Source organism: Monopterus albus, unplaced genomic scaffold, assembly GCF_001952655.1.
Source record: "Monopterus albus unplaced genomic scaffold, M_albus_1.0 scaffold31.1, whole genome shotgun sequence".
Taxonomy (NCBI): domain Eukaryota; kingdom Metazoa; phylum Chordata; class Actinopteri; order Synbranchiformes; family Synbranchidae; genus Monopterus; species Monopterus albus.
In genome coordinates this window covers 6112377-6121796 of record NW_018127911.1, presented here as the reverse complement: position 1 = coordinate 6121796, position 9420 = coordinate 6112377, and positions in this window count along the sequence as shown.

The following is a 9420-nucleotide window of genomic DNA, read 5'->3' as shown; positions in this document are numbered from 1 at the left end:
AAAAAAAGGCTCATGGCGAATGCCCCCCATTTTGGTTGCCCCCCCCCCCCCCAAACAATACGGTTAGTCACAAAAGTACAAAGAATTCGCAAACAATTTCAGCTCTTAAAAGGACTCTGACCATTTCCTCCTTCAAATTATCCACTTTTTCATTTCAAAGGAAACCAAAGTCAGACTTTACATTAAGCTGCATCACTGTGTTGATGGCACACCTGTAAACAGTGTAAAGACCCCTCAGGACGAGACGATGCTCAGCTGCATCTGCTGCCTGCTTGGAGAGAAGTTTACATGATAAAGACAGAGAGAGGATTAGTGAAGCAGGTTGTCGCCTCTGAAACAAACACACCGCATATCAAACAAGACAAACCAACTATTTGAGTAAACTGTTTGAACAGCAAACGTCTAAAGCTAATACACTTCTGCTGATTGCACTGATAAACTGATTGAGTTCAGGAACCCATGAATATAGAGTAAGAATTCACAGCTTATGCTGTGCAAAACAGTTTCAGTGGCCCTAACTATACTTTGAACTGGAAGTATATTTTCCTGTTTGCATGCTGCACCTTCTCTGACTGACAGATTTGTTTGTGCCATTGTCTACACTACATTTGCCTATTATCTATACTTCTGTTATAAATTTAAAATGTCCACTATTAAGTATCACTTTCTACTGGATTGAAAAATAAGCACATTAAATGCTTGCCCTTCCTCTAGCTTTCTCTTTCTGCATTTGACAAACAATCTATTTGACACACAAACACATATGATGATGTGCTTTAGTGGTAAAACCAGTGAGTCAGAAGTGTGAATGTGTGGAGTCTAGAAAAGTTTCAGTTGACGTTTTTATATAAGCTTCTATTTGTCCCAGCAGTGCAGGGGCTCACACATTCACTGACACATTTGGGCATTTAAAAAAATGTTAACCACAACCAACTGAGTGAGAATCTGCACAGATATGTTAAAAAAATGTTGCATTCACCCTCCATCAAAGGTCTCCTAAAGTCCCCCTCCCCTCCCTCCCCTCAAAATGATATATTTAGCATATAGCTACTTCACTTGTATTTTTGAACTTAAGTGAGCAGAATGATGTGCGCTCAGTGTTTGCCACTAGAAGACTCTTTTCTTATTCATTTTCATAAGGAATTTCACTGTGCTCACATTAAGTCACATTTTAACATGTGTGCATGCAAGTTTGACTTTGTGACAAGTTTGGAGCCAATCACAACCAAATATTCAGCTGTAGATACTTGAAACCTGCAGTGCACATAAACATTTAAAAAATATGTAATAAGATAATTGAACTTTTTTGTGGAAAAACATAGACAAATGATTATTCAAACCAAAACATTTTGCTTTGAGATAGAATTTCTATCTTAAATCAGCTTATCTCAGTAATAAAACCTTGTCTAATTTAAAAAGAAAACACGTTGATACATCAGACAATACTAGCTGCTACAGTATGTGTGCCTTGGGCAGCCTTTCTGAGTGAACTCACTCATGGCTTTGTCATGCTCAATGAGCAGCTTCCCCTAGCTGTGCCTGCTTTTTGACACATCTAAAGGGCTGTTTCTGACATCTTGCCATCCTGTCGTCCACCTGTCCCACAGTGCTCAGGCCAGGCAGGAGGAAAAAGCTGGTGACCTGGCCTTCGACTCCCTGCCCTAGGCCACAGCCACCCTGCTGGCAGCAGAAGGTCTGTTGGTCCGAAGCCATGCCAGGAATTCTGCCTGCCACAGCTTGTGATGTCACGACAGACACGCCAGAGGAGAGTTCTGATTGGTTTGCTTTTGTCGCTTCCTGGGAAATGCCTTCTCAACAACTTACAGGCACACAAACATAATTAATTATCACTTTAATTGAATGTGATCTCAGCTTTCTGCCCTCTTAGCTGATCAGCTGCCTTCACAGATACATTCACAGATACTTACAGGAAGCCAATATGTTCTCCCCTTATGTCACATAATTTGCATAGGAAGAGGATTATGGGCATTTTGTTAAAAGAAATACAGCTAGTACAAGTCATCTTTTACTTCCTTTTGCTAATTAGTTACCAGTGCATAAAGACCAGACTCAGTGAAAGTTTGTACTGCAGGATTTCAGTGGCAGGAGGCCTCTTGTGACCCTCTTGCTTATCCCCCCCATGCTTACATTTATGGTTTGGTCCTACATCCTGTTAAGAGTAGCAGCAGGAGTGGACCATCACATTTGGTGCTCAGCGTGGGGGCAGTTGGTGAGCTGTCATGTTCCAGCTATCCCATGGAGATACACTTCTGCCTCTCTGCAAAGATTTTGTGTTTTCTCATTTGCATTTGCTAATGAGATCCTGTTTACATGACTTTATAGTGAAAGGCTATCTCCCTAAGCATCTCTTTACAATTACAGGCAGATAAAGTCCTATTTGTCTAACCTTTATTATCCAATTAGCCCCATTAAGATTAAAGATGTTTTTGGAGAAGAGACCTGGCCAGTAAAGCAGCAATATAACACTGTATAGCAACTGCTTCACAGTGGAGAGGTTTATGCATTCAAGTAACTCTAACCTTGGTCAGTATTGGAAATTTGTCCAAGTCAAAAATAAAATACTTCTTATGTCTTGTCTTTACTGTGTTTCTACTTGCTTTAAGGGAGTGTACCATGCCGCTGATGATCAAGTGTCTAAACCAGCCCTCACCAGTTCTCCCTGATCACAACTTCACACAAAGAATTCATCCTCCCAGAAGCTTTCCACAGCCAAGACCCATGACTCCCAAATTCACTCATCTTACAGCATGTTCTAGAAGTCACAGGCCAATGCCAAATAATGCCCATTTAGAACACATCCTCATTATCACCCAATCTGTACTGTTACAAACTCCTGCCCATCAATCTGCTAGTGTCAGCATCTCCCCACCAAAACTGACACGATTCAATCTCAGGTCACTGCACACACATACAGTACATATATATATAGTGATAAGTTTAAAGCCACACAGCAAGTCAGATATTATAGTACACACACCCTTAGAAAGTTCTTGAACATGTGCTAGTGTAAAACTCCAAAAACAAGTCCAGACTGTTATGCTCTTTCTGCTTCATTTGCAGTGTTTAGGATGACCAACATTCAACCAGACACACAAAGTGGCAAATATCTTCCCGAGCCACCCCTAATGACCTCGAGGCTGCTGATTTGCCTAAAGCCCTTTGCAGACATGGGATACATGACACTGCTGGATTCATCAATCTGTTGAAACGATGGCTTTCTGTCAATCAGACATAAGTCACTTTTAAGTTATTGTTCCTCACGGCTTCATTCAAACATAACCACAGCTGTGATGGAGAAATCCAAGTGATATCTTTGTAATCTTGTGCGTGCCTGTGCATTATTGCAACTGCCTGCAGTTCAGACTTTTACTATGTTGAAATATATAAATGTTGCTAGGTCCAATCTAGTAAAATCTGTAAAGGCAGAGAAGTGGCCAGGGTGCTCATTCACCCATGAAGCAGACATGTTCAGACATTTTCAGATTGGATGGAATGGAATAGAAAGGAGTGCATGTTTCAAAGGGACTTACAGTATGGAAGAGTGCCTTTTGGGGAAAACTGACAACAGGGTCCAACTGAGCATCTTGTTAAGAGAATAGAGTATATAGAAGGCCAACTCTTCCCCCTCTATTATATTTAATGAGAATACATACTAACGCTTTATTTCAAGAGAGAAAGTCCAAGTATCTTGATCATGGCAATGTATCAGTTCTCTCACTACACATAATTGTTTTTTTATATATATATCTTGATCCAGCAGTAACAGCAGTATAATAACTCAGCAAGAACAAAAATAAATCTATTGTTAAGAAGAGTGTCCCTTTCTCCAGTGGGGTGGAAAGAATATTGTCTGAATTAGGTCCCCTCTCCGAGCAGACAGGCAGGACCCTGAACATGTTTTTCTCATATTGGGAATCTGCTGACTGTGGTATCATATTATGATTAACAATTTAACTACGATACCCTTCTTTCCCCATTGTGATTCCACAGATGACTGAGAATAAGAGTGAAATGCAAGCAATGACACTCAGGCTTCATTAGATTCATTGATTGATTTATTGTTTTCCGTGGTTGTAATCACTTCCCCCAAGGTAATTTGTAAGCTCTTTATGGTTCAGAGGTATAAGCCTGCGAGTTAATTAATCGGCTTTGTTTAGGAGTTTTGGAAGTAGAAATGCCCCTCTGAATTGGCAACTGCTAGGAAGGCAGCAGTCACCGTGACTTAGAATCCCTTGTTTACCAAGACAAAAGATCAAAACTAAGCAGATAAACTGACATAATTATGTCTGGATAATTTCTAAATCCTTTGCATTTACCTTGATTCATGTTTACCCTATTCATTTTCTTCTTCTCTGATACAGCTTTAGGATTTTAGAAAATTTGGGGGAAAGTTAAAAACTTTTTTTTAAGTTAATGTTGAATCAAAAATCCAGTGAGTGCTCACCAAATAAAAAAATAAACATTTTAAAAGGAGTCATTTTCTATATTAACAATATTTTCAACACTCCCCATACAGAGATTAAAACGACAATGATTTGCTTCTATTTACCATTAATGTCTGTCAATCTGTCAGAACTGGATTAGTTTATTCGGCTGTGCCATTGTTGTTCAAAAGCAAAGAAAAACACATCAGTGAAGCACACGGCTGCACTGTGTGATGTTTTTTCATTACTAAACATCAGACCTACATATTTTTAAAAATTGTTGGCCCAAACAGCCATAAGGTTTTACAGTGTTTGAAGTAAGCAAGAGCCAGCTGTGGACACATAAGATCTCTGGATATTTTTTTGTGCCAAACATTAGGGTCTGGTGTTTCAGAATAAGGAAACACTTCACCCAGTGTAGTGGTGTACTTCCCAGATGTGTTTTAAATTATTTTTAAAAAACAGTGGAGGTCTATGGCACAGACAAATAAGATAATCCAGGACTAACAGGATGACAGTGAGTAGAGGCAATTCACTGTTGGCATTAGCCTCTGTATGGGGAGTGTTGAAAACACTGTTAATACAGAGAATGACCAGCCTCAGCCTTTAATACTAAATCTGTATAAATTATTCATAAAACCGAAGCTGATACATGAAGATTCTGATGCAAATCAAACTTCTGTAATGCTTTTTGAATAACTACAACCAAAGCATTTTTATTGTGCTCTCACTCTTAGACCCGTTTTCTGCTTTTATTCTTAGCTTAAGAACAATCAGAAAATATTGCACTTTTCAACTGTAATAAAATATGATCACCCTAAAATTAGTTTAATGCTAGTGTACTTTTATGTCCTGACCAAAATATTTGCTTTTCACAGAAGTTAAAGTGACACAGTCACCGCCAGCACCTACAAAACCTCTGCTATGGTCTGGCCTTTGTCAGTCTCAAGTGAAGTTCCGGCTTGATTTATTTGGCCTTTTGATGATATGTGAATGGGAACTGCTGTTTATGGGTTAAGTGCATCTTAATCAGAGCTTTAATCCAGTCATTAACAGAGAAACATGAGGTGCTGAGAGCAGTGAGGAGAGGTTGATAATTGAGAGGCTGCTTCTTGCTCTCTGTTCAGTCTGTGTGTGTGTGTGTGTGTGTGTGCATGTGTAAATGTATGTACACTTGCATGGGGAGTGCTACAAGACATGCAGGAGAAACCAGCAAAATAATACGAGGTAGGAAAATCCTTCAGCATATTTATCACTGTGAGTGGTGTTTTATACACTCTGAGTGTAAAAGGTAAGTAAAAGAACAGATCATTTCATACTTTAATACCATACTTTTACCAAATGTAAAAGGAGAAAATCTGAAAGCAAAATTTAAAAAAACTGCCACACATAACATTTCAAAAACAGTTTTCTTTATTTCAGAAATAGATTTGTTTTCTGATGTAAATATATACGGTACATTTACTGACGGTAAAAACAGATTGTCATTGTCCACAAAACACAGCTCCTCATATCATTCCCATTCCTCACTTTTGCTCAGCTGTCACTTTGTCACTGAGTTTTTCTCACTGTATATTTTAGCACCTATCCCCTGTGTGAGCCCTGTGTTCTTCTGTACCCCCACTCTTGTACTTGTCTCACACATGCACACACATACACAATCTGATGCATAGTGCATTGAATCAAGACTATACTGAATAAACATAAGCTTTTAAACAGGGTTGCTATTTGCATCATCCTTTGCAAGGTGTATTTTTCACCATTACTATCTTAATTTATTATAGATTTATACACACCTACTGATCCTATAAAAACACTGTCAATTGCTCACAAACCTTCAGTGATAGGCACCTTCTCAGAGAGGATCATCAAAAAATATAACCCTTTTAAATAGTCCATTTATATTCTGTTGGTGGCATAGAATCTGAACAAATTGGGCAGCTAGAGAGGAGGTACATTTAATATTTGTGTCCATAGCTGGGGTAGTATTACATCCAATGAGAATCTTGTATTGAATTTGCTCATTGACTCCTATCCCTGACTGCATTCATTTAGAATCAGAATCAGAATCAGCTTTATTGGCCAGGTGTATCAGACACACGAGGAATTTGACTCTGGTGCATCGGCTCTCAATGTCTATGTACATATCCCCATGCAAGGGGCAAGTAAACAGTAAACCAGCATAAGGCTAACAAAATAAGCAGTGTTAATAAGCAACAAGGCTTTGCTTTAGGCTTTGTGTTTATTTAAGTAACACAAATTACTAAAACAGTAACTCAAGATTGTCATTCAAAGACATAAAACTACAAGTTTTGCCACATAGTTCACTTATTTGTGAATGCTTGCACATTTTTTTAACTTTTATTTATTCATGCTAGGTCTACAGAGAGGCCGTCTCTCTTTTGTAGAGACGCCCTGTTCACAGTCACACAGTTACACATTCACACCTGGAAGCGGCCCAGTACAAACACAGACTGACCTGTGGCCACTGAGAAGCTCCACTGGTGCAGCTGGGATTAAGGGCCTTGCTCAAGGGCACCACAGTGGTGTTAATGAGGGTGCAGCAAGTGTTGCTTTGTCACCTATCCCAGCCAGATTTAATGCTGCTGGTTCATGAATTGAACCGGTGACCCTCCGGTCACAAGCTCATTTAAAGACAGTGTAGATTAAAATATTATATAACAGATATATTAGACTGGGTTTATAATAAATATCAGCTTGGTATCAATTGGTACTGAAAACCAAACCTTGTGTCCACTTGTGTGTTCATTTGTACACTGAAATGTCCACAACATCAGTTTATGTCTTTGTGTGAGTGGTGTGTATATTTGTGTATTATATTAATGTGTGAAAAGCCTGGTGACAAAATTAAAATTGCAGACTAAGCTTGACCTCTCCCAAAGGTTCACTACATGACTCTCCCTGTGAAAGTGTGAAAACATTTATAGGCCATTTACAGCACAAGATCACACACACGCAGTCATAAGCAAGCACACACTCAAAAATCACTGTCAGTCTAAAAGACAGGCAACATCTCTGCTGACAGAAGAGAAAGGCCGCAGCCTTTTGCTTTTGTCCTTCATTTCATTAGTTTAAAATGAAGAACAAAAGAAAGGTGGCCGAGAACAATGTGCCAGCATTGGGAAAGTAAGTGAAACAAGCCTCAGACAATGCATGTGGAATACAGATGCAAGCAGATGTACAGTATATTTAGCATGACTAAAGTTAAGCATACTGCCCACAGGATGGATACATAATGGTACACTTCAGTCTGGACATTGCTTTTGTACATTTAATGTCAGTCTGGACATTGCTTTTGTACATTTTAAGTCACAAATATTATTTTACTTGTGCACACACAAACACACCATCACACACATACATGCGATGATGCACATATGTCGTTACTTGTGAGATGTTATAAAAACCTCTCTTTTATCCATTAAAAAAGTATCGATCTTGTGCTTTGCTTTTTCTACTAGATGGGGTTTTTTTTTCTGTCATAATGGAACGTCTCCCTGGCCATTTCTTCAGCCTATTTTTTATTTGGAGTAATTATAGATGGAGAGGTAAAAAGATGTTTTTCCCCTTTCTTTTCTTTTCTCCTTCCTACCTATTTTCCTCTCCCCTGCACGCATTCAGAGGAGCTCTCACCGCTGCATTCTTATTAGGGACATGTCTGAAAGGCTCTCCACTGCATGTGGTGTTCTCTGACCATCCACTGTGGTTGCTTTTTGTTGGCATTAACAAGCCAAGCAACCAAAGATAGCTTTTCAACAGGTACAAACTTTTCCTTTTAGATAATTAACTGCATTCATACACTCAGGCAATGTGGTTGCAGAAGCCTAGAAAGGATCATATTCTAGAAAAAAAAAAAGGACAGAGAAAGGGGGAAAGATGGAGAAAAAAACTTGATCAAAAGACAAGATGTTCTCTTTGGTATTGTTTAGTGCTACTGGATTTTGTACCCAACTCCTATTCAAATGGCGTGGTCTTCATTTCTGCTCTCCTTATCGCCCTCGTCTCCGTCAGGTTCATCTTTTCATCAAGATGGACCATATAATGAGGAAAACTCCGGTCACTGTAGAATGGGCAAAGGTTTGCCGCCTTAATGAATGGAAGAAACACAAGAAGGGCTGAACGATTTCACTCAATCCTGTTTGCCTCACTGCAAAAGCCCCAGGATGCCTCCTGAAGAAGGCCTCCTCCATCCATTGCTGTCTGATCTCTTGTTAGAGGGGGTATAAAGCAATGGCAGAGAGGAAAAGTAATTTTCTTTTCCTGTCTATCCATTCTTTCAGTGGGTTTCTTCCACTTTTTGCTGTGTACTTTCATAAAGCTTATAATTATCTTGCCGAGAGCCCCTCAAGCGAGAACGAATGGGGTCTTTGTACCCTTCTCTCTTCACTGCTCTCCTGTTTCTGGGAAGAAGGAAGTCATATTACCATTTGGTCCCTTTTACAAATGCAGTGAGAAAGCCAGGTGTGTCTCTAAAAAAAAACCTTTTCAACAACTTAATTTTACAAACGAATTTTCGGAATCACAGCTGAGCATGTCAGAACGTGACAGAAGGACAATGTAGTAACTGGAGAGATCTTTCTAATGTGTACTTACCATTTATTCTATACTAATTAGCACAGCCTGATGAATTATCATGTTTATGTGATGGGCTTTCACAACTTTACTGCAGTTATGTCACATGAGAAAGTGAGAGACATGCCTTTTTAAACAGTCTTACTCTTAGTGTCATTTATTTTGTTTTCGCATGTGTTTTAGTTTAAGAGAGAAAAAGATAATCATCATCAACTTTAGAAACATAATCACAACCTGGCCATGCATTGTAATGGCAATGTTTTTACTGGCCTGGCAGCAAAGATCAGTGGTTTAGGGTCACACATACAGACACACACCACGCACACACACACACACACCTCCCCTGATCCCTCTGACCTCCATCCCCAGCTCTTCTGGCTGA